The 26,742-nt window shown below is 41.7% G+C and overlaps 1 protein-coding gene across 11 annotated transcripts in view; it reads left to right on the top strand.

Moving 5' to 3' along the window:
• The window catches only part of NLGN1 (neuroligin 1), a 383,440-nt gene that overhangs the window by 108,096 nt on the left and 248,602 nt on the right, over nt 1–26,742 (top strand). The window contains exon 1 of one of the 11 annotated variants that reach the window (XM_083848859.1): nt 4,063–4,084. The exons of 9 other annotated variants lie outside the window; for them this stretch is intronic. The gene's annotated coding sequence lies outside the window, so the exon portion shown is untranslated. Of the gene's footprint in view, nt 1–4,062; nt 4,085–23,063; nt 26,620–26,742 lie in introns of those variants that run through there. One more of the 11 variants, XR_014588210.1, reaches the window with a different exon arrangement.

The following is a 26,742-nucleotide window of genomic DNA, read 5'->3' as shown; positions in this document are numbered from 1 at the left end:
ATGTAGATTAAAATGGGATGTATTGTTTAAAAAATGATTTTTTAATTAAAAACAAAACTCTCGAGGAACGGCTGAGGTCACTGGGCCTGTTCAGCCTGGAGAAGAGGAGGCTGAGGGGAGACCTCATCACAGTCTACAACTTCCTCGTAAGGGGGTGTTGAGAGGCAGGAGACCTTTTCTCCATTAACACCAGTGACAGGACCTGCGGGAACGGGGTTAAGCTGAGGCAGGGGAAATTTAGGCTCGACATCAGGAGGGGGTTCTTCACAGAGAGGGTGGTTGCACACTGGAACAGGCTCCCCAGGGAAGTGGTCACTGCACCGAGCCTGTCTGAATTTAAGAAGAGATTGGACTGTGCACTTAGTCACATGGTCTGAACTTTTGGGTAGACCTGTGCGGCATCAAGAGTTGGACTTGATGATCCTTAAGGGTCCCTTCCAACTCAGGATATTCTATGATTCTATGATTCTCAAAGAGAATTGTCTCCGCATACTTTATAAATGCATTATTTCCATAATCATAATACAATTTTTATACTCCTTGAACTTTATATCATGACTATCATCACATTTATGTCCTTTAACATATTGGTATATTTTACTGGAATAACCAAACTCATTACTTTTTTCTTTGACAGACAAAAAGAGAGAGGGAAACTTTTAAATTCATTTAGGACCTGGGTTCTCTTCTTGAATTACAGATATAAACTAGAGTAAACTATAATAAACTACAGATATAAACTATAATAGCTGAAGGTCATATTTGGGACATATTTGAAAAGAAATTAAATCCATGATGAATCAAAACCAGTTCACGAGCTGAATTCAGCTGGGCGCTGCTGAATCCCCCAAAGCATAACCTATGACCCTGAGGTGCAGGGGATAGCCGTATGGATCTGGGTAGGAATGATGCTCCCTTCCTGAAAGCGTAAGGGCTGAATCCTGCTGGGATCACTTTGGAGTCACCTAAGATGCATCTGAATGCACCTGAGACACCGTTTAGCCTGTGAAGCACTGCCTTGTGGCCAAGTGAGCAGTGCTACGTGCGGACCAGACCCGCAGTTCAAATAAGGATGCTTAAGTCGATACGTGGGCCTCTGAGTTGAGCTTAAAGTCTGAGTACCATTCCTGTTTTCCAGTGCTTTTGATCTACTTTATGACTTTTGGAAGGTCATTTTTAATCTCCTTTTCGCCTGCCTCTCTGCAAGTTCAAATACTTTGTAACGTCTTCTGGGGAAATGCAATGTTTGTGCAGTGCTGGGTCTGTCTTAGTGTGGCATAATAATTACACTGCCAACATTTTAGCTAACAATGCTCGCCAAATGCTGCCCCACTGTGAATGATTCTAGTTTTCATTGTTGCCGTATTAAAACAGCCTGTAGTTTGTCCTAGAGCTAACACATGATCCAGTCTGCCTTCAAGATAATAAAATGCTTCTTGGATTCTTCAGTTCCATAAAATAGCCTATCATTATTCCGAGAATGGGAAAACAATCACTTGACCTAGGAGAACTTCAGGGAGAAGGAATAATACAGCCACTATATAGAGACTCTGAGTTAATTCAATTAGAACATGTTTTCTATAACTAATTTAGTAGTTGCTGATGGTACTGGACTGAGCTCTTGCTTTCCCCCTGAACTTGCACGCCGAAAGGCAGTGACAGCATCCTCACACAGCCTTCACCCTATCCCCAACTATTTACCTCCAAGGATTTTTTCCATTATCGTGTCTTTACCTTTTTATTAAAACACCCACAGCATGGCTTTTTTTTTTATGGTGATGTTTGTGACGCAGACATCTATCAAATACAAAGCAGCTTCAGGCCATATTCCTGTTTTACACGAGCCATTGAATAGCTCCAATGGTATCCACTTTAAATCACTGCAAATGCCATTGCAAATTCTTGATCCATCCATTTGCCTAATGACTGTATTGCTTAACAGAACTTAGAGAGAAAATAGTTTGCTATTACTCGAAATAATGTTGAGGTAATTAGATGTTCTAAGTCGCTTGAATGCCGCAAGTACCATTAGGCTCTTCTGGCACATGAAAGCAGAGCGATGGGAAAGCTACTTTAGAAAATCACGTATAAAATGTACTCAGAAGTTATTTTGGAAAGGTATTGAGAAAAAGAATACTTTTTATACATTGAACTAATAAGTAGTTCAGCAAATCCTTTGCAAACTTGTCAAAATGTCATAGCCAGGTACTGGATTAGAAAATTAGTAACTGCTGAAGTGTGCGAGTGTTTAAAGGTGTCACCGTGTGTGGCAGACTGGTGGATTTTAGCTTCTGGCTTAAAGGAGAGATGTTAATCATTATGGCTGATATTTAAAATGTCAGAAGACCTTAGTGTGAAGATAAAGGATTTACTGTGAGACTCTGCTGTGTCATGTTTCCTCACAGAAGAGAAGGAAGATCGGCACCTGCTCTTTTTCCTTTTTATGCTGTGACACAGTGATAGCTGTAGCAGCGTCCCAAAAGTGGGACTGTGAGGTGGAGAAATGGATTGCTTAGCTCTTCCTTGCTCCTCAGTTTGGTTCCTTTTTCTTATATTTCTATTCTAGCTCCTGTATTATGTCATAGTGGTATCTGGGACCCAATGGCATTGGCAGGGACTCATGGCTGGAATAAGGGAACCCTAGTTTGTTGCCTCCATCCTGCCCTGCTACTCTTCTCTTTTTGTTTGGCTTTGGATGAGGCTTTGAAGCAATCAGGGAAATTTTCTCCTTTCACAGCAAGTTTCCTGGCAAGGACTGTGACTACCTCTGCCTAATGGTTTCTAAGACAATACTAGGTAAGCAAAGCTGCAGAATTGTTTTACTTCAACAGGCAGCGCTTTCAAATTACCCAGTGAGAGTAGTCTCTGTGGCTGCAAGAGGCTAAAGTGGGGTGAAGGAGAAAGCTCATCTGTGCTTTTTGGGTTGGGTTTTCTTTTCTCCTTTTCATAAAAGGCTGCAAAATGTGCTCAGGTAACTTAAGGTATAAATTATTTGAGTCTAATCATATATTTCTACTCTGCCAGGTTAATTCTGCTCATTTTTGTAAAATTAAGCAAGTAATGTGTTTATTTTTCTGCTTTGATATTCACCTGGACAGCCTGCTGTACAGGTACACCTGAAGGATGGTATTCATCAGACACAGATACAAAATGATCCATGTCTTCTGAATAACATGACTGCATTACCCTGTTCAGAAAGTATTTATGCATTTTGTCTGAACATAATTTTGATGCTGGCTTAACTATTTCAGTTAGGGCTGTGTATTTTTCCTACCAAAACCAACCAACAGTATGAACCTAGTTATCACCAGATAAAGTTACATTCATATAAATTTTTCGGTTTCAAAGATGACAGAATTCAGAGAAACTGTTTGATGTACTGAATAACGTTTTATATCCTAGGAAATAGACAAAATGATTTTTTGCTTTTGGCAAGGTAACACAGAGACTGTGGTTGGTGTTCAGCCTTTAAAAGAGAGTGGAAGAAGACAGATGTTTTGATGAATATTAATTGACCTTTTGACATTTTTTTCTGTAAAACAAGCTATGCCTTAAAAACAGAAATGGATTTCAAGGCTGCTGTCTTGGTACCACTGTAAAGAACATTTGAGTCTCATTCTTTTATCAATATTTCTAGCAGGCTGGATGGTTTTTGTAAACAGAAAAATGACTCTTGGGATAGGCAGCAAGCTACGGATTTGGCATCTGAGTTTACAAGTTAAATTTACGCTGATTACTAATCAATGAGTTTCTGATGGCCCTTGAAAGAAGTGGAAGGTCATCTTTTCCCCTTTTCATTGGTTTATACTCCACATTTACGTACACCTGCAGCTGAATTAGTTGTTAGTTAATGGTTTTATTGGCAGCTGTGATGAAAAAGCAGTGACCAATCCTGGGATGTGGTCCCTGAATATCAGCGTTAAGTTGGGACACATAAAGGGAGCAGTATTTACTTCTGAACTTACTTGGTAAGCCAAAAGCTCCAGCTACCCCAAGCTGATATACTTGATATTTTTATCAGGCCATGCACTTGTGTTTATTTTACCCAGAGGAAGCAGGTGCATTTCTGCAAGTGGATTTTCAGGTATGTTTTAAGCCCATCCAATTTGACCCTAAAAAGGAGGTTCTCTTGAAGACTTCGAGTCAGAGATGCTTCCAGTTAGCTTTCCATAGTCCTTTCAGAAATCAGATTCTTTGCTTCTTTTGTAAGAGGCCATTCTTTTTCTCTTGAGTCTCACCTCCATCACCTCTCATAAGCTGTCACCGTAGTGCAGAGGCAGAGAGCGAGGCTGAGCACCAAGGTCTCAGAGCTCGTTCCCGAAGGCTGCGTGTAAGTGATGCTCTGTGCAGCGTCTGCCATCGCCCACCGGCTGAGGCATCACCGCTGCCATCCTCCCGGCTGTGACATGCAGGGTGAGACTGAAACCTGGGGTTACTTTCAAGCCCAGGTTCCTCAGACAGATTAAGTGCACTGTGCTCACGGCTAATGGAAGGTGTTTTATAATGTTTGTGCTGTTGTAGGTGGTTTTTTTTATTTTTATTTTTATTTTTTTCTCAACATGATGTAAAGGAGATAAAAGGCATATATTTCCTTACAGAATACTTCACTTTCAGCAGTGGTTTAGTGCTCAACCTTATAAAATTACATGTAAATGTATTTAGCTTTTCAGCTGCATGCACGTTGCTTCCCATTGCTTGCTCAAAATAAAAGAAACCAGACATTATTCTTTCTCTCCAGACAATGGGTTACCTGTTTCTTTCTCTTACTTCACTCCCCTTAGCCTCCTTTTATTTTGTCTTCCCAGTCGTGTATTTGCATTTACTTTGCCACTAGCTGAGAAGTGGATGTTTCAGAAACAGAAGGTACAATACATATGCTATAAGATTATCTTTACCAGAAAATTTAATAGAAAACCTACCACATCCCAGTAATTCTTCACAAACTATCACAATAAAGCACAATCCAGAAAAGGGAGTAAAAAGGTGGTAAAGTGCTTGGCTTATGGTAGTCAGTACACTGATAGCAAAGAGTTCTTTTCCATAGCGTGGAAAAAATGTTGAATAATTAGTAACACATACAAGACAAAAAAATATATATTTTTCTTGTCTCAGTGATTATGCTCTTGCTATGAGTTTTATTTCTCAAAGACAAGAAGATTAAGTAAAGGCAATTTCTGCATGAGTATCATCGGGATCAAAACATTGTCTATAATTTTTTGTTGTCTGAGGCAGTTTTGACAAGTATAAACCTGACAGTCAATAGTCAGAACACATTTAATACATCTTTCATATTCTGAAGTTAGTAGGTCTAAGGTCTCCCTGGGGTAATATGATGTAAAAGATGTTCATGGCACTAATTTACTCACAGACCATTAGCTCTCGGTAGAAGCTAGACTTTGAAGACCTGTATGCAAGGAACATACTCTTCAGATGTCCATATTATACTGCAATCCTTCATTTTCTTAATACAATTTCCTGGGGCTGTCCTGTTGGACATGTGATGTACAATTAAGAGTAGACCTCGGGAAGTCATAGCTTTGTTATTTTGCACTAAATATTTTGAATGTTTCATTCCTTAAGTAAGTGGGGAGATGAAATTTTAAGGATAAAAATGAGTTGTTGTAGTCAGTTTTGACAAACAGTACTGTCTAGTGTTTCAGCGTTTGAAAGAAATTGGCACAGAAAAATGAAATGCTAACTATCTTTATGAAGCTCTCCTATAGTCATTTTGCCTCTGTTTTCCAATTTTAATAAGGCACCTATAAGAAAATGAATAATGAAGCAATATATAAACAATGTTACTAAGACACCCTTTGCTCATTAGGTCTATCGCCCTATTATATAGATAGATATTTTTTTCTATTTTGAAGGTAACTTTTGGATGAAATGCCAAGAATCTATAGAATGATGCATACTAATGGAGAATTAATGTCAAATACCAAATTGTATTGCCATTTGAATCATATATCACACAGCTCGGTGCCAGCAAGCGTGTCAGCCGTCATTACCTGATCATCTAAAGGGGCATCTTTCTATCTCAGCAGGGTAGAAATCTTACAGCATGCACATAGTAAAAGATAACTTGTGGGATCTCTGGTGATCTTCTTGACTGAGAATCAGTTAAAATAAGCTGCTGTTAATGTGACATGAGGTATAGACAAAGTGAGACATGCTTGACAGTTACTAATTACAACAGGCAGCCAAAAGAGCTGTGTAGAGAGAGGAGGACAGAAACAGCTAAATTAGTAAACTGTGTTGACACACTTGCTCAATATTTTCCAATATGCAAGCACAGCATATTCCCAGGTCGAGGGAACCTGACAGGCGTGAGTTACTGACATTTTGCAAAAATGAAGCAGAGAATAAGATTTTTTAAATTTTATTTATTTATTTATTTATTTACAATTAGAGTAGCTCAGAACTAATTATCCTAGCAAAATGAAATGTGCAAGCTTTCCTAGCAGGGGAAGCTTGCCTTGGCTGTGTTGCTGCCTGAATTCAAAAGCAACCTCCAGCAGGATGCTTTTTAACCTTGGGATGCCAATGAGAAGATGCTCCTGTTCTTTAAAGCAAAGAGATGCTGAATTCTGCCCTACCCTCCCTCACTCCTTGAGGCCCCCAGAGGGACTTCTGCATCACATCACTTTAAAGCAGGAATTAGTGAAATGTAAATCTAGGATAATTCTGCCCTGCTGGATCTCCCTCACAGAGCTCTTTGGGACAGCGTCCAAGAACAGGTCATGTTCAGATGCTCGGGGTGGAGGCAGGGAGCTTATTTTTTTTATTTTTTTATTTTTTTCCCTCCTCTTCTGATCTCTTTTGAAAAGTGCCAAATGATCTTGTCATGTGCTGGGTGGTGTGGTGTATGTTTCATGCAGAAATGTGTATGCCCACAGGAGGTTAACTGGTGCCTTGTAAGATGGATCCTTATAAAACCTAACCCAGCTGCGTGACTGTTTGGAAACTGAATCCTCTATGAGAATCCCTGGGTGTTATATCTTCTGGTTTGCCAGAACATTTGTGAATATTTTTAAAAAACAATTCTTTGACTTTTTGAGACTGAGCTCGTTATCCTTTACCACATCGTGAAATTTCCTTACATTTTCTTAGCAAGCATTTTTTACAGCCTTGGATTCTAATTGGGAAAACGGGGACTTCTTTAATGCCAGTGCTGTATTTCAGCTAATGGAAGAATCTGACACAGCACTGAGTTCAGCACTTCGTAGCATGTTTATTACCCTGTTTTCAACCTCGGGATGTGCTCAAATTTTTCTCTTCTTTCCTGTGGTCAGACTTCCCAAATCACGTCTGGTTACGCCATCACAATCTCCCTGCAATTGTCTGTGCCTCACTTTCCTCTGCTGTGCACTTTGTTTCCCTCACAGTGACATAAAAGCCCGTTTATCCATTGTCTTGACCTTAGTCTCACCTGGTCTGCTGTAGGGTTACTTCTGGTGGCACCTGGGTCTCCCCAGAGCAGAGGGGAACCCCACTGTGGGTAGGGGCCGACCACGCACCTCCCTCCCATCTGAATGTTTGATTTCTCTCTCCCTGCTCTGAACTTCCAAGCTTGTAATTATTTTTGGTATTGTTTCCTATTCCACCAGGCTGTGTGAATGCAGAGTACCGTGGGGCTAATGCATTTTTCTGTCCCCTAAAGAATGGCTAAAGTTTATCGTAAGGTTTTTCTCAAGCTGGCTGCCTGTGTTTGAACTCACACATTTTGTCAGCTTTGTCATCACTGAATTACTGACTGAATGTTCTCTTCTCTAAATAAGCATGAATTAGCAGCATGGATGTATGTAACAGCATTGCATAGACTCTTCAAAAGTATTTCTGCACCAATAAGGTAATTTTTTACAAATTATATATCCCATATCCTTGGTGAAATTAGTGTTGCTAAAGGAGCTTTACCAACAAGAAGGGAAGACATAGACCAGTGGTATTAATAAAAATATAAATGGTCTTCAGCCAAACGTCATTGTGTGCAAACTAAAGCTGAGGGCTGAACCACAGATTCATAGTGTAAAAGATCAGAAGGAAACATCATAATCCAATTTGATTTTCTGTCCACAGACCTTCACCCAATCAATTCTGTGGTGCAAAGCTACTGTTTCTAACCTGGATAAACTCATGTTATTAGGCTGTGTTGCTGTTAGCAGACTCAGAACTGTGTTTTTTTTTTCTTTCCCTGTCTGAGGAAGTGATTCCATAATTTCTGAGGAAATAGAAAATATTTCACTAGTTGATTGTTAAATTGTTCAACAAATTGAACACCGCTGTAAGCTTTAAATGTGAGATACCCCAGAGGAAGTGGGTTCAGGTGGAATGCAGAGAACACAACTTGACACGAGTTTTACCTCTTTCTCTTATGCTGATCGAAAAGCAAGCTAAAATCTCAGCATGCACAATGATTTCTGCATTAAATGTGAGTCTGAGGAACTTACACTCTGGGTTTCTCCATTTCACCCCAATGGGATATACTCAAATTGCCTTTTGCTGTCTATTTTGATGTAAAGAACTCTTGCTCTACGTTTTCATTTTCCATCGCAATACAAAACAATCTCTGCATCTCTTGAAGTCTGCATTTTTCTGGGGTTCAGAGAGAGCTATTCCATGTGAATGTTTCCCTTTGCATCGAGACAGCTGTGACTGTGGTGTTCTCTGACATTTCCCCTTTACCGTAGACTGTTCTGTATCTCTTTAAGGCAGTGAGCCATTCTGGGACTGATGTGACAAGACATGACAGGAAATTCCACCGAATAAAACAAATTATACACTAGAGATGTGCTGAACTGACTGAAAACAATTTGGACACCAGGGGCTATGAAAGGTGCTGAGAAGGTTGAGAGCAATGACATTTTCTTTGAGATTTTATTTAAAGTGTTTTGATACACAACTTGTGTGAATCGGTGAGTGTGAGGTCTTTGGGCTGCCCCCCTCTGGATCTCTTGCTCTGAAGGGGGTGCACACGTGTTTGAGTGAGCTGAGTCAGTGACTTTCTTCTAACTGATAATGACTCATTATGATTTTGACTCAAATTGGAAAATGTATGTATTCGTATTTTCAGTTTGTGTTTTACTGAATAATATTGTGTATGCAGAATAGAAATGGATGATGTATGTGCCCAGGTTCTAATTCACAGTAGTAATCAAACAATCACATGCTTGGGTTGCAAAACAAATTCTCAAAGTCAAAAGCACACTATATGATCAATGCAACGCCTTTCTTAAGGCAAAGTTTACTTTACATATTGATAAAGAATTACACATCTATAAGGAAAGACACAGTTGATGTTGAAGAAATATTTAAATACACCAAGAGGATAAGGAAAAAATTTGAGTAAATGAATTGAGGTTTATTTGTCATTCATGTCCTCCAACTTTGACGAGAAAGAAATCTGACTTGATTCTTCCTGTACTTCTATCAATTTCAAATCATAATATGTCAGCTTCATTTGTGTAGATGATTCTGTGATTCTGTAATTCTGTGAGGTACTTCTAAGGAAGACGAAGATGGTGGATTAATGTCCATAAACTAGGATTAGCATTTTGGCTGTACAGTAACACAACATAAATTTTATTTAATGTGTCTTTAAGAATGTGAGCTGAGTAGATGCGCTGCTGGCAATGAATAAAGATTCATGCCATCTGAATGAAGATCTATTTGTCTGTCTCATCTTGTCATGTAAATGTTTGAAAAAAAACACAGAGCAGATAATATGGCAATCTGGCAGCAATCCACACGCAGGTCTCCGAGTCTGTGGGTTCTGTGTCTGAGGAGGGCATTTCCATGCAGGGTGTGCTCCCCCTGGAACCATTTGGGTGGCAGACATGGGAGCATCACTGCCTTCGTGAGGCCAGGCAATCCCACAGCCACTGGCAATCAGTCAATGCTATTGGGAAAGAAAGGAATGAAGTATTTTGCATTTTATTTGAGTAGTCTTGCATTTTCCAATAGTATACTGAAATTAATACCTGGAAAATATAATTTTTTCAAGTTACACCTGAATAATGTCATTTGAGTATTTTGTTGACACCTGCTCAGAAGAAAAAATCAGTAATGCTTTTGTACAACAGCAAGTCTAGATTGTAGATTTTGAGGAACTGATGATGAGTTAAACAAATCTGCTTGAGATTTCTTCCTTGCATTGGTAGAAATCAGCAATGAACATTAGCAAGTCTGTGAAATTCCTCCTTTGTAAATCAGACTGGAATATTGCAGTCATTGCTGCCTTCGTTTGCCTGCACACGTTGGCAAAAAAATGTCCCCAGTAATTCTGAGTTCATATCAGGATTTGACCTCACTGGGGCCGCTGAGTTTGACGTCAGGAATCAATCCAGGCTACCTCCTAATACCTGCTAGTTTGGTGTTTTGATACAGATTAGAATACTTGTTACTGTCATCTGAAATTCAGTAAAACCTACAGATTGAAATATACCATTGGTTGCATATGCTGCGGTAATATACAGGTTTTAATTGCATTTCTGAGAGAAAATACGAACTGAAACACTTGTCTCAGTGGAAATATAAAGTAGATTGCAACCTTGAATGAACTGCAAAGCAGCTAAATAGGAGATGTTTTTGGAAAATACAGAGATAGTAGTGTTTATGAATGTTGGGCGTATTGACATTATGCTGTAGTGCCTAGCATCTGCAATTATTATATTTATGGACAGATTTTCAAAGGAGAGTGCATGGTGCTTTAGGAGCTGGCCCAGCAGACCTATATCTGGGATTATCTTGGGTCTTGCTCAGGACCAGCTGCTTCGTGGACCAGCACAGCTTCTTATAGTTAGATTGCACTGTCACTGATGAGTCAATCAAATTCATCTCTCACACGACTAACTGTACACGTTAATTTGTGATAATAAGAAGCCATGGTAATTTATCCAGCCCTTGTAATTCATTGGGTTTTGTTGTTGTTGTTGTTTTGTGCTTTTTTTTTTAAATCTGATTTATCAAAATCTATTTCTTTGTCTCTGCAATATTTCTTTTGCAAGGGGAGTAGATAGAGATATACATTCCCCAAACATGACGATTCGGTTTGATTAAATTGTTCCTGTTTCTGGTGTTACTTGCAGTTGGGGAGTGTCAAATTTTGTGGTAAAGTTGGTAAAAATAATCCTGCCCCTGTATGCGGTGTTTTAACAGTGCTGTGCATGTTTTCTCGCCCACGCGGCATTCTGTGAAACAATCTGTTAGTTGTGAGCAAAATTCTCTGCTTTTGCAAATTAGAAACCAGATCCAGCCACCCAAAAATGACAGAGATTTCTCAACATCTTTAACAAGGAAGACACGAAGAGTTTTTTTGGGCTATGTAGACATGGGTGTACAGGTGCGTGTGTGGTACATGCATACATCAAGCTAAGAACCTTGTTCCAAGTAGGTGTTTGCATACTTCACAAGACTCTTAAAATACCAGACACAGAGCAGTGTATGGGGATATACCTGATATGCCAGGAAACAAATCCATATTATTAACTGCATAATAATCTTTATGGTTGACTTTACTGAAAGACCTTAAGGCATCGTGCATGTGATAAACATTTTTCATTACTGTAAATTAGATATTGCAAATATTTTTTTTTCAGAGATTAAACCTTTATTTTTTCCTTCCTTGTAGTTCTCATTAGTTTAGTATATGTATTTCAGTTATGGCCCTTTTTTTCCTTTTTTTTTTTTTTAGAGAAAGGACTTTTCTTGCCTCTTTTCTGGAACTGAAAGGAAGAAATACATATTGGGGAAAAAAAAATAAAAATGAAAAGATCAAAGATATGTATCCACAGCAGGCTGAATGAACACCTTTTCTATGGCCACTTCCAAGTACTCTGTATAAAGGCAACGTTTAACATTTTTGTTGCCATTTGTATGTTATTTACTTAAAGATTAAATGATATTTTTCTCTCTTCTAATCATGTGTAATGAGTATAACCCTATGTGTTCTTGGTTTTGCTAAGAACTAGCCCTCATCAGGTACTCAGTGCAGCCTCTTGAAGCTCCCAAGTTCATTCAGTAACATGTTCTGCTGAATTTTAATTTAGGGCAGCATCTGTATACAGCTCATATTTAAGGACTTTTAAATAGCAGACAGCTCATAAAATGTTGTCCTCAAGCTTTCCAGAATTACTTTTTTTTTTTTAAAAAAAAAGAAACAAAAAAACAAACCCACACAAAAGAAATAACCCTAAATGCTGATATTAATTCACAGTGTAGTTTAGTGCCCGATATTAAATGTTAAGTGCTAGCAGTGAATCTTTGGAGACAGCGTCATATTTTGTAGTCTAAGTACATTCAAGTAGCACAAGGTCTTTCAACACAATTAGTACAGAGTATTGAGCCCAACTAGAAATATGGGATTCGTCATTAAATTCAGAGGCTGCTTTATCTCCGTGAGTCTAATCATGTGTGCAGAAGACTAATTGTTAATGGCATAGGCTTTATTGCTCTTAGCTTTCCTCTATTTTAAATGGAATGGTCTGCTTTGTGAGAAATAATTAGGTTTTATTGTTCTACCTGTATTGAGTCTTGTTGATAATCTTATGGTTTTACCAATTCAGATTCAGAGAGCAATTAGCAGTAGTGTAGGTGTTTGCTTTTAAATCACAAAGTATTGTTACTCTTCCTCCTTTTTTTTCTTTACATTCTTTTTTTTATTATTTTCTTGTGACAATAATAAACGTAGGATCTCTAACTTTTAATGGGAAAATGCCAATAATTAACAAATGAAAAAAACATTACAAAAATGGGTTTGCAATAGGTACATTCAAGAATTTTCTGTTGTTGGCACATGCTTTAGCGACTTGTAGGGTGCTTCATCTGTGCCTTTGAAAACAGAAAATGCAAAGCCTCACAATTTTCAGTGATTTACAAACTCATAGTTTGACCTTGCTTTTTTGGTTGGGTGACTTACGGTTACACGTAAGGATTAATTAGCCTTCTGGTACTTGCTCACGTAGAAGAAAGATTTGCTTATCTGTCTCAAGGGTCATTCGTTCTGTCTCAAAGGCTCCGGAGCAGCCCCTCTCATATTTTTTTCAGGTTTAGCAAATCTCATTGTTAACATAAGCTGTGGTTTTATATGAAACCAAGGGACTGTGTGTCAGTGACATGTAACAGATCTGTTGCTTGGAGCTTCAGAGCTTGGCTTTTTTGGCATAAGTATCAAGTCTCACCTTGTTCACTCATACATCTCAATGATTTTAGAATGAGATTCTTGTATTGATGCTCAGTAGGGAAAAATAACAATATGACTGAGAAGTCACTACGAGATGCGTTTCTCTGTGTGCAGGATGGGCAGTTTTGTATCGTTTGTTCAGGTCTGCATTTCATGTTTCCAAACATATCTCCCATGGGTTGCCAAGGGTGTCTGTCAGCGCTGCAGTGTGTGCACTCGCCACTGTCAGTGCCCTCTCAATAGGATAGCTCTAAAATGCCAGGAAAATACATAATATAAGACATTTTTTCCTTCTTGTACCAAGGCAAATTCTTTAAGAATTTTTGTTTACCCTGTATTAGTAGGTCCAGACACCGACCTAGTGATATCCGAAACTAATTCACCAACTCTTGAGTACATTTTTATTTAGATGTTGTTTCATGCTAAAGACAGAACAGTACAAATACTTACAGGAGTAATTTAAGAAACAACTCTAAAAGGGGTTGTTCAGTTGTTAGACCTGATGTTAGATTTACCTTATTATAATGACTATGCTGTATCTCAGATCTTGGCATCTATTTACAAATACTTTCATTAAGTTACAGCTTTCCCAGGAAGACAGGGAGCAGTCAAATATTACAGCTAGAGCTGTTTGTAAAAAGATTGGGTTCGATCACGTGAAGTGGAGACTGAGAAATATCTGACTCTAAGTGTGCAGGAGTGTTCTTTGAAATCCTTTGCTGAGCCCAAATGGGCTCATACTTATTTCTCCAGTCTTGGGAAGAAGTCCTTGTTTTCCTAAAATGCTGCTTTATGCGTATGACATAGATTCATCTCAGACCCAAGGCTCATGGGGATCCTCAAGAAAAGCGATGTTTGCCTACATCTCTGTAGCAGTCCCACCCAGCTGAAGCATGGTTGATGTGATGACTGGACAGAATACAATGGCCAAATCAGGACTTGTGAAGTTTATACAATATTTCAGTAGATAGAGCACTCATCCAGGCTTGCAAGACTGAAACTCTGGGCTCACTGTAGCCTCAGGGAGATCATATTCATACCTTCCATTTCCCACTGGAGTGCCTGAGGTATTCAGCATGGAGAGCATTGTCCATTCCAGTTAAATCTCTGCCATTCTGCTAAAACCCCCCTCAAGTGAGCTGGGCTGAACAGACACAGTCTGTCTGCAGTTCAGTCACTGAGGCAGGCGCCTGGGTCAGCAGAGATCCAGGCCAAATTCTTCACCCCAGTATGGTGTACACTGCTATTAAGTGACATGCTCCATGAACCATCCCCAGAAAAGGCATCGGCACCCCAAACCCCTCTTTCTTGCTTGTTGTAAGTAGGTGCTTTAACCCCCAGATCACACACCTCTTTGGTTCTAGTTAATTTGAACATTTGAGATGTTTTTCACACAGTCATGGAGTATAGAGAGTGCTTCTGGCCAGAGCAGGTGGCTGGAGCTCTACAAAATGGGTAAATGATGGGAGTTTGAATTCTCTCATGCTGAGAATGGTGTGGAACATTTACCTCTTTCTCTCAGTAGTGTACAGAAGAAAAGTGACATGTATTGCTTCCTTCTATTATGCTTTTTTACAGGAATGACCCTCACTCACTTTTTTGAAAAGAATGATTTAGGTGCATAAATGTAATGGTAGGGGATTATTTTGGGACTGGCTGTAGCAATTTAAGAGGTAACCACCGTGCTGCCTTTTTGTCTCGTTACCTTTTCCCTGCGAGTGATTGCTGCCTCCAAAGCAGCCATTCTTACTCCCTGTCGATCCGGAGACAGCCGGGGTAGCCTGAACCGGCATTAAAGGTGATTTACGCTAATCTGTTTGACTTGGTATTGAACTGGTCTTGAAACATTCACCCAACCTGATAACGGGGCTCTGCTTTGTGAATGGCAGCATCTAACAGGGACTATCACACCGACAGCACGGAGCCCATCTGCTGGCTCCCGAAATCGCAGCGGGTGCCAGTGCTGTGAATCCTCCTCCGGTGCCGGCAGCCCCGAGTGAGGCACCTGCACCCTGCAGTGGGCTTTATGGTGTTCTCATCTCCTCGGCAGTCTCCATTAGCTTTTCTAGGTAGTTTCTGGGAATCCCACCCAGAGTGCCCAATTTCTCCATGTGTGCTTACAGAAGACACTTCTTGGAGGCCACGGGTTGGGTTTGGAAGTCAGGTGCTCAAAAGTTAGGTAATCACATGGAGAAAGTGGATGTGGCAAGGTCTTTGTGTGCATTTAAGTCCTTATGTTTTTCTTTTCTTTTCTTTTCTTTTCTTTTCTTTTCTTTTCTTTTCTTTTCTTTTCTTTTCTTTTCTTTTCTTTTCTTTTCTTTTCTTTTCTTTTCTTTTCTTTTCTTTTCTTTTCTTTTCTTTTCTTTTCTTTTCTTTTCTTTTCTTTTCTTTTCTTTTCTTTTCTTTTCTTTTCTTTTCTTTTCTTTTCTTTTCTTTTCTTTTCTTTTCTTTTCTTTTCTTATGACATTTATCAGACAATATTTAGTAAAAGAAATGAGGAAAAAAATGACCAAACAAATAGGGTCGTTTTATCCCACCAATATGATAGAATAGTTAAATTAATGGCTAAATCTAATTAGGAAATGAAAAATTACAGCTTGTCTGCTGCCAATACTAAAGCCAATGGACTGTGAGATAGAGCTATGGTTACACTCCAATATTATCTCACCATTGTTGAATCTTAAGGTGGCTTTGCTGCCTGCACTTGGAAATAAAATAATCCTAGCAATTATGGTTTGTAATTTGTGAGTGGTTTGAAATGTAGTGGCTTTTACTATAATAAATGGATTATCCTATGTTGACAAAGTACAGGTTTAATTAACAGTGACAGATAAAGCTCTTGCATTTAGAAGCTGTTTATATTAAAAATTACCTGATAAAAGGTGTTTTTTTTTTTTTTTTTTAGCATTCTAAGTACTTGGCTGTGCATTACCATCTTGATCTGCTACCATATGTATTCATCATTGCATGGATGTGACTTGGAATTGCAGCAAGTTTTTCTGAGACATTAGACTGTCATAATAACTGATAGATCAATGGCTTGATTTACATATTTATTACAGAGAAACTGCTTGTTTTCATCAACATAACTTACATTTTACGCATCCTTTGTCTAAAGTTAATTTGAAAATATTAATTTTCCAGTGACAGCTCAGTGCTCTTCCTGTTTAATCACTTAATTTCCCTTCTACCTGAGAATGACATTCAGTGAAATGAATGAGAAATGATAACTTCAGGATGCCATTGTCCTTACTGACTAAGAGCAAACTGTCAGCCCAGGAGAGGTCTGGGTAGTTGTACAAAATATGTCAATCACAGAAGCAAAAGTTAATTACTTTACATTTTTTTTCTTTGCATGAAAACATTACTTTAAAAAATATTTTATTTAAATATTAATCTTCTTTAGACTAAATATATACATATATTTAGAAAAAAAAAATCATCCAAAAATGCAAAAACTTGTGCCATCTGTCAGAACTACAACTATCGTTCCCCTCTGCACATTTGGTTTTTGGCATCATATTAAGCATCATCTGGATGACTGTGTCTTAATCCTTCAATGACAGGACGTTGCAAAGAGGCACTATTGATGGATTGCAGGGAAAATACTCACTGAAGTATTTTCATGAATAATAATAATAAAAAAAAAGTGGTGGCATTTCTCTGTTTTTGTTAATTCCCTAGTTTTCATTAATTTTATCTATCTCTGCAGTTTGAGGTAGTAAAGATGCAGAAATATATTATAATATATATTTATCTGGTACAAATAGGTAGAGAAGAAGGAGATGAATGGCAGGGAATGGCTTACGGCTTTCCATACTGTTGCACTTTGTACGATAGAGCTGAACAGACAAGATAGTGAGAAAAAGAAAAAAAAAAAAAGAAAAGAATTCAAATGAGGAGACAGTAAGAAATTGAAGAGGGTGAAAGAGTGCAACAAAGAGCAATGCACAAGAACAGCAGTGTACAGGTATGGACAGCAGTCCTGGTGGTGGCCGTGGGTCAGTCAAAGCACCAGCAGTGTTAGCAGGTGCTTAACCCCTAGGTAACACACTCGGACCTTTTAGAAATTAGGAAAGATCTGTACAGTCATCTTGCATTTCCATCACTGTTTGTGCCTTTACAGATTCCTCCCATCAAGGTTCTTTCTTAATGCATTTTTTGGTAGCCTTGCTTTAAAATAGCGCTATCGTCTGCCCGCTGAATCCTGTATCAACACTGGATGCTCAGCCTATTGCCTCAGGGTATCTCCATCACCATCTCCTTCCTCCTTCCGTGCAAACCACGTGTAGCATTGCTGCTGCTAGTGAGGATTTTACCGATGTGAACACAACACCTATTTTGTTTAGCAAATGGATTTTAAGAATGAAAACAGGATTTTGTTCATTTTGTTTTCATATGCCATCCATTTAGCAGATCCATCAGCTGCCTGCTGATAGGGACAGTGGACATGATTGTAGCCTCCGGCCTGTTACTAACTTTAGTTTGGTGAAGGTTCAACCTAGTTCACTTATTTGGCTTGCCTCTGTTGCATGACTAAAGAGCTAAGGGAAAAATGCTTAGAGTCCCAGCATCTGTTAATTTCAGCTATTTAAAGTGCAAATGCAAATCATAGGAAAAGATTTTAAAACCATTTTCTTAGAGGATTTCCTCCTCTTACTGCTTGTGTCTATATGGAAAATGATTAAAATTATTTTAAAATTCCAAGTTACAAAGCAGCCATTAGAAGATATTTTTGAGTCAACAATTATCCTAACACGTATAATGCAGTAATGCGCTCCCCTGCTGGCAACGTTCAGTGGTGAGCTCGGAAATGCCTGTGAGGTATCCTTCTTCCTGTTAGACAAAACCCTGACAGCTGCATTACATCGCTGTATGACATGGATGCTGAAGTCCCCATGAAAATGCATTACCTCCGTAGTTTCTAGAACTGAAGCGGTTTGGTCGGTGTTGTAAAACGTAGATGTTCCTTTATTCTTACTACATATTTTAAAATATTATCTTAAAGTACTCCCTAATAGTTTTTATAATTTTGCCTTGGTTTTAAAAAAAACAATGTCTTTGAGTACAAGTAGATGAAATCCCTTGATAACTAGGGTAGTTACAGAGATTTTCAATTACTAATCTACACGTTCACTGGCTTTTCATTTATATCTTTCCTCTAAAATGAAGTTGTATTGCAGGATGAGGTAGATGCATCTTCTGTTTTGGCTTCTCTTCATGTTCTCAAGAATTTGTTGTTCCTTTGGGTGCTTTTGCTGTTGCCTCTCTGATATCCTTTTTTTTAAAAAAAAAAAAAATAAATTGTTCCATACTGTGAGAACAATAATACATGCCACAATTGCATTCCCTTTATCCCCAAGGCTAACCACTATCTTTCACTAAATATGTTTGTTTTGGATATGTATTCATATTTGTGTGTGTATTCCTAAACACATACTCACAAATATACATATATATTATGGGCTCGTGTCCACATAAAACTATAATGTTGCACTATAACATTATACAGGAATACAAACACATGACAACACCCTCCACGGTACATTATTGGAAGTCAAAGAAATTGAAGAAATTGCAACGTACACGTTTTCAAAATGAATGTTATAGATCTGCATGTGTCTGAATATTTTGCAACCGGAGGAGTTCCACACTAATCCAAATAAACTAATTACAAAAGTCGGAGGATAAAAAAAAATTCAAATTTGCACTGCTGCCAAACTGATGTGGCCAATAAAAACCTAAAAATTTTGGGGGCTGAATTCAGGGATTGTGTGAATAACACCTTGTTATAGCCCAATCTTTTCAAAATTTACTAATGCACTTTCAAGCATGTTTTTCAATTAGCTAAATATCACAGCTGCATCTTACACATCGGGAAGTCGGCGTTAGCTCAGCCTCCATGCTGAGAGGCCAGAGGGCTTTTCTGTACAAGGCAAGGGAAACCAACACGAAGCTTTAAGGCGAGACAGTTGATTGCCTTTTTTCATTCGTTACCATCCTTCTTTCTTTTTGGACATTGTCCTGGTTCCAGTTAGGACAGAGTTAAGTAGCTCATAGTAGCTGGTAGGGTGCTATGTTTTGGATTAGGATGAGAAGAGCGCTGATAACATGCTGATGTTTTAATTGTTGCAGAGCAGTGTTTACACCAGGCCAAGGACTTTTCGGCTTCTTGCTCTGTCCTGCCAGCGAGCAGGCTGGGGGTGCAGCAGGAGCTGGGAGGGGACAGACCCAGGACAGCTGACCCAAACTGGCCAAAGGGGTATTCCATACCATCTGACGTCATGCTAAACAATATATAGGGGTGGCTGGCCGGGGTGGGGGGGCCGGCTGCTCGGGAATAGGCTGGGCATCGGTCAGCGGGTGGTGAGCAATTGCATTGTGCATCACTTGTTTTCTTACACATTATTATTGTTAATACTATTACCATTATCACTATTATTACTATTATTGTTATTATTATTTTCCTGTCTTAATAAACTGTCTTTATCTCAACTCACAGGCTTCACTTTCCCGTTTCTCTCCCCCCATCCCAGAGAGGGAGGGGGGAGGGTGAGCGAACGACTGTGTGGTGTTTAGCTGCCAGCCGGGTTAAACCACAACAGTCTTTTTGGCGCCCAACGTGGGGCCCGAAGGGTTGAGATATCGACAAATCTGACCAGAGTGTGTTAAACTAAAATTGGTATAAGTATTGGACCTGCTTAATAGTTGCTAGTCACGATGTTGATTGCCTTAATCTCCAGTCTGCTGTACCTGTATTCCAAATTGAGTTTTATGGTGCGTTACTTTCTGTATGTGCTCCCTGTTGCACTGTTTATCCTTTCCGGGCCCTGGTTTAAGATTGTTATGGTACTGTGCGGTGTAACAATGGCTTATGAAATGATGAAATATCTGGTCACGACTTTAACCTGGTATTTGTACTCAGCACTGACGTCGACTCTATACTTTGGAACCCATATCTCGGAAACTATTAGCAATTACACCTATTGCCTGTTTTCGTTAGGGAGCCAATCTGTGAAGGGGACAGGGGAAGACATGTTTCCCTACCTGTTCACTCTCCCTTTCTCCTTCACCACCACCCTCTTATCCCCCGAGTTAGTTACGGTGGTTCTCCGAGATGTTGAATATCCTTGGGATACTCAGACCAGCCTGCTCTTGTTGTTATGTCTCCTGAATGCGCTTCAGATTTTGTGGAGGGTTAAACAACTACTTAGGAATCTCCTCCGGAGATCTGTCTTGAGGCGGGATAGTTGCGAGTGGCAGGGAGTGTGGGAGGATATGGGCAGGTTTCTAGAGCAGTGGTCACCTCCAGTGTTTTGGACATTCACCCCTGAACAACTGCAAAATCCTAAAAAGCTGGCAGAATGCTTGAAAAAAGGTGTCATGACTCTGGCAGTTCCAAAGTGACACAAATCACTGTAGCGTGCTGGGGTCTGGCTTGTGCCTATCGAGCTGCAATTGATGCTATTAGCAACCTAGCTCCAGCTCCTGCAGCCGCTCCAGCTGCAGCTCCTGCAGCCACTCCAGCTGCAGCTCCTGCAGCCGCTCCAGTTCCAGCTCCTGCAGCTACTCCAGCTCCAGCTCCTGCAGCCGCTCCAGCTCCAGCTCCAGCTCCTGCAGCCGCTCCAGTTCCAGCTCCTGCAGCTACTCCAGCTCCAGCTCCTGCAGCCGCTCCAGTTCCAGCTCCTGCAGCTACTCCAGCTCCAGCTCCTGCAGCCGCTCCAGTTCCAGCTCCTGCAGCTACTCCAGCTCCAGCTCCTGCAGCCGCTCCAGTTCCAGCTCCTGCAGCTACTCCAGCTCCAGCTCCTGCAGCCGCTCCAGCTCCAGCTCCAGCTCCTGCAGCCGTTCCGGCTCCTGCAGCCGCTCCAGCTCCTGCAGCCGCTCCAGCTCCAGCCCCTGCAGCCGCTCCAGCTCCTGCAGCTGCCCCAGCTCCTGCAGCTGCCCCAGCTCCTGCAGCTGCTCCCACTCCTGTGGCTGGGTCAGAGAAACGAGCTGTAGCAGTGCAAGTTGACCCCGCAGAGGGTATTCCAACCCCTGTGGCAGACCCTGTGTCTGGGTCAGAGAAACGAGCTGTAGCAGTGCAAGTTGACCCCGCAGAGTGTATTCCAAGCCCTGTGGCAGACCCTGTGTCTGGGTCAGAGAAACGAGCTGTAGCAGTGCAAGTTGACCCCGCAGAGGGTATTCCAACCCCTGTGGCAGACCCTGTGGCTGGGTCAGAGAAACGAGCTGTAGCAGTGCAAGTTGCCCCTGTAGACAAGGTGAAAAAATGGTATAGAGGCTCAGGTCGTTTAAAACGCAGACAGTCTTCTGCTAAGTCTGGGCGTAGTGAAGACGAGGCTGGGCCATCAAAGGTGCAGGAGACTGAAGATGAGGATGAGGATGGCGAAAAATCAACAGTAACTACCCGGACTCCATACCAGCCATCAAAGGTGCAGGAGACTGAAGATGAGGATGAGGATGTCGGAAAATCAACAGTAACTACCCGGACTCTACATCGGCCATCAAAGGTGCAGAAGACTGAAGATGAGGATGAGGATGTCGAAAAATCAACAGTAATTACCCGGACTCTATACCAGCGTGAGCTACGAGATGTGCGAAAAGATTTTGGTCGCTGTATAGGCGAGCAGCTTGTCACCTGGCTGCTCCGGTGCTGGGACACGGGAGCCAATTATGTGGAATTGGAGGGCAAGGAAGCCAGGCGGCTGGGATCCCTTGCTAGGGACGCATGCATTGACAAAGCAATTGGAGATGGAGCACAATCTCGCAGCCTCTGGAGGCGTCTCCTGTCAGCTGTAAAGGAAAGGTATCTCTTCAAGGAAGAACTTGTATGTTTACCAAGCAAATGGACCACCATGGAGAAGGGAATTCAGTACCTGAGGGAATTGGCCGTACGGGAAGTAATTTATAAGGACCTAGATGACGCACAAACATCCGCAGATCCAGATGCAGTCCAGTGTACACCACCCATGTGGCGGAAGTTTGTACGGAGTGCCCCATCATCATATGCCAACTCATTGGCAATACTAACCTGGAAAACGGAGGAGAATCCCACAGTGAATGAAGTGACTAAAATACTCCGGCAGTACGAAGGAAATCTCTCCTCTTCCCTAAAGGCCTGTGTCTCAGCTGTGGAGAAACTCTCTGAAGAGGTCCACCAACTTAAAGAGAATTTATCTTCCCCTCCACCTGAACGAACCAGTGTCCACCAGCTAAAAGAGAATGCTTTAGAGAAACTTTCTGAAAAGATCCACCAACTTGAAGAAAGATTATCTTCCCCTTCACCTGAACGAACCAGTGTCCACCAGCTAAAAGAGAATGCTTTGGAGAAACTTTCTGAAAAGATCCGCCAACTTGAAGAAAGATTATCTTCCCCTTCACCTGAACGAACTAGTGTCCCCCAGCTAAAAGAGAATACCTTGGAGAAACTTTCTGAAGAGATCCACCAACTTAAAGAGAGTTTATTTTCCTCCCCACCTGTACAAACCAGTGTCTCAGCTATTAGGGGTAAACGTTCATCTATGCAAGGAAGACAATATGGTGGGCACACACACCGCGCCACCCTGTGGTTTTACCTACGTGACCATGGAGAGGACATGAGAAAATGGGATGGAAAATCTACTGCGACCCTAGAGGCACGGGTACGTGAATTGCAAAGGAAAACAATTGGGAAAAAGGAGTTCTCTGAAAGGTTTGCTGCTCCAACTTCCAGCAGGCAGTCCTTTAAACACAGAAATGAAGATTCTGACCAGGACTAGAGGGGCCCTGCCTCCAGCCAGGGGGAGGAAAGGGACAATCGAGTTTATTGGACTGTGTGGATTCGATGGCCTGGCACGTCAGACGCACAGAAGTATAAGGCTTTGGTAGACACCGGTGCACAATGTACTCTAATGCCATCAAGCTATAAAGGGCCAGAGCCCATCTGTATTTATGGTGTGACGGGGGGATCCCAGCAGTTAACTGTATTGGAGGCTGAAGTGAGTCTAACCGGTAATGAGTGGCAAAAGCACCGTATTGTGACTGGCCCAGATGCTCCGTGCATCCTTGGCATAGACTATCTTAGAAGAGGATATTTCAAGGACCCAAAAGGGTTCCGCTGGGCTTTTGGCATAGCTGCTTTGGAGACAGAGGACATTAAACAGTTGTCTACCTTGCCTGGTCTCTCAGAGGACCCTTCTGTTGTGGGGTTGCTGAGGGTTGAAGAACAGCAAGTGCCGATCGCTACCACAACTGTGCACCGGCGGCAATATCGCACCAACCGAGACTCCCTGAGTCCCATCCATAAGCTAATTCGTCAACTGGAGAGCCAAGGAGTGATCAGCAAGACTCATTCACCTTTTAATAGTCCCATATGGCCAGTGCGAAAGTCTAATGGTGAGTGGAGACTAACAGTGGACTATCGTGGCCTGAACGAAGTCACGCCACCACTGAGTGCTGCAGTGCCGGACATGCTAGAACTCCAGTATGAACTGGAATCAAAGGCAGCCAAGTGGTATGCCACAATTGATATCGCTAATGCATTTTTCTCCATCCCTCTAGCAGCACAGTGCAGGCCACAGTTTGCTTTCACTTGGAGGGGAGTCCAATATACTTGGAATCGGCTGCCCCAGGGGTGGAAACACAGCCCTACCATTTGCCATGGACTGATCCAGTCTGCGCTGGAGCAGGGGGAAGCTCCTGAACACCTGCAGTACATCGATGACATCATTGTGTGGGGTGACACTGCAGAAGAAGTTTTCGAGAAAGGGAAGAAAATAGTCCAAATCCTTCTGAAGGCCGGTTTTGCCATAAAACAGAATAAAGTTAAAGGACCTGCACGAGAGATCCAGTTTTTAGGAATAAAATGGCAAGATGGACGCCGTCAAATCCCAATGGATGTGATCAACAAAATAACAGCTATGTCTCCACCAACTAGCAAAAAAGAAACACAAACTTTCCTAGGTGTCGTGGGGTTTTGGAGAATGCATATTCCAAATTACAGTCTGATTGTAAACCCGCTCTACCAAGTAACCCGTAAGAAGAATGCTTTTGAATGGGGCCCTGAGCAACGACAAGCCTTTGAACAAATTAAGCAGGAAATAGTTCATGCAGTAGCCCTCGGGCCAGTCCGAACAGGACCAGATGTAAAGAATGTGCTCTACACCGCAGCCGGAGAGAATGGTCCCACCTGGAGCCTCTGGCAGAAAGAACCTGGGGAAACTCGAGGTCGACCCCTGGGGTTTTGGAGTCGGGGATACAGAGGATCTGAAGCCCGCTATACTCCAACTGAAAAGGAGATATTGGCAGCATATGAAGGAGTTCGATCTGCTTCGGAAGTGGTCGGTACTGAAGCGCAGCTCCTCCTGGCACCCCGACTGCCGGTACTAGGCTGGATGTTCAAAGGAAGGGTCCCCTCTACGCATCATGCAACTGATGCTACATGGAGCAAGTGGGTTGCACTGATTACTCAGCGGGCTCGAATAGGAAACCCCAGTCGCCCAGGAATCTTGGAGGTGATTATGGACTGGCCAGAAGGCAAATACTTTGGGATATCACCAGAGGAGGAGGTGGTTCGTGCTGAAGAAGCCCCCCTGTACAACAAGCTACCGGAAAATGAGAAGAAATATGCCTTGTTCACTGACGGGTCCTGTCGTATTGTGGGAAAGCATCGGAGATGGAAAGCCGCTGTATGGAGTCCTACACGACGAGTTGCAGAAGCTGCTGAGGGAGAAGGTGAATCGAGTCAGTTTGCAGAAGTAAAAGCCATTCAGCTGGCTTTAGATATTGCTGAACGAGAAAAGTGGCCAGTTCTCTATCTCTATACTGATTCATGGATGGTAGCAAATGCCCTGTGGGGGTGGTTACAGCAATGGAAGCAGAACAACTGGCAGCGCAGGGGCAAGCCCATCTGGGCTGCGGCATTGTGGCAAGATATTGCTGCCCGGGTAGAGAACCTGGTTGTAAAGGTACGCCATGTAGATGCTCATGTGCCCAAGAATCGGGCTACTGAAGAACACCAAAACAACCAGCAGGTGGATCAGGCTGCTAAGATTGAAGTGGCTCAGGTGGACCTGGACTGGCAACATAAAGGTGAATTATTTATAGCCCGATGGGCCCATGACACCTCAGGCCATCAAGGTAGAGATGCAACCTACAGATGGGCTCGTGATCGAGGGGTGGACCTGACCATGGACACTATAGCACAGGTTATTCATGACTGTGAAACATGTGCTGCAATCAAGCAAGCCAAACGGTCAAAACCTCTTTGGTATGGAGGACGATGGCTGAAATATAAATATGGAGAGGCCTGGCAGATTGATTACATCACACTCCCTCAAACCCGCAACGGCAAGCGCCACGTACTTACAATGGTGGAAGCAACCACCGGATGGCTGGAAACATATCCTGTGCCCCATGCCACCGCCCGGAACACTATCCTGGGCCTTGAAAAGCAAGTCTTATGGCGACATGGCACCCCAGAGAGAATTGAGTCAGACAACGGGACTCATTTCCGAAACAACCTTATAGACACTTGGGCCAAAGAACATGGTATTGAGTGGGTGTATCACATCCCCTATCATGCACCAGCCTCTGGAAAAGTTGAACGATACAATGGACTGTTGAAGACTACACTGAAAGCAATGGGTGCTGGGACATTCAAAAATTGGGATACACATTTGGCAAAGGCCACCTGGTTAGTCAATACCAGGGGATCTGCCAACCGAGCTGGACCTGCCCAATCAAACCTGTTACGCACTGTAGAAGGGGATAAAGTTCCTGTAGTGCACGTAAGAAACATGCTGGGTAAAACAGTCTGGGCTACTCCTGCCTCAGGAAAAGGCAAACCCATTCGTGGAATTGCTTTTGCTCAGGGACCTGGATGCACTTGGTGGGTAATGCAAAAGAATGGGGAGGTCCGGTGTGTACCTCAAGGGGATTTGATACTGGGTGAGAATAGCCCATGAGTTGAATTGTAGTATGTTAATTATTATATAATAATGTATGTCATCACTACCATGATTGCTATATATCATAGATGAAAATGGTGATTAATTAGAATGTATTGGACAGAGTGTAACCTGAGCATGACATAAATGGTATGGAATAAGGGGTGGATATCTGTCCTGGTTCCAGTTAGGACAGAGTTAAGTAGCTCATAGTAGCTGGTAGGGTGCTATGTTTTGGATTAGGATGAGAAGAGCGCTGATAACATGCTGATGTTTTAATTGTTGCAGAGCAGTGTTTACACCAGGCCAAGGACTTTTCGGCTTCTTGCTCTGTCCTGCCAGCGAGCAGGCTGGGGGTGCAGCAGGAGCTGGGAGGGGACAGACCCAGGACAGCTGACCCAAACTGGCCAAAGGGGTATTCCATACCATCTGACGTCATGCTAAACAATATATAGGGGTGGCTGGCCGGGGTGGGGGGGCCGGCTGCTCGGGAATAGGCTGGGCATCGGTCAGCGGGTGGTGAGCAATTGCATTGTGCATCACTTGTTTTCTTACACATTATTATTGTTAATACTATTACCATTATCACTATTATTACTATTATTGTTATTATTATTTTCCTGTCTTAATAAACTGTCTTTA

Source organism: Anser anser (genome assembly GCF_964211835.1).
Source record: "Anser anser genome assembly, chromosome: 9".
Lineage (NCBI taxonomy): Eukaryota > Metazoa > Chordata > Aves > Anseriformes > Anatidae > Anser > Anser anser.
The sequence above is the reverse complement of the archived record's forward strand: the minus strand, read 5'-3'. Positions and strand labels throughout refer to the sequence as shown.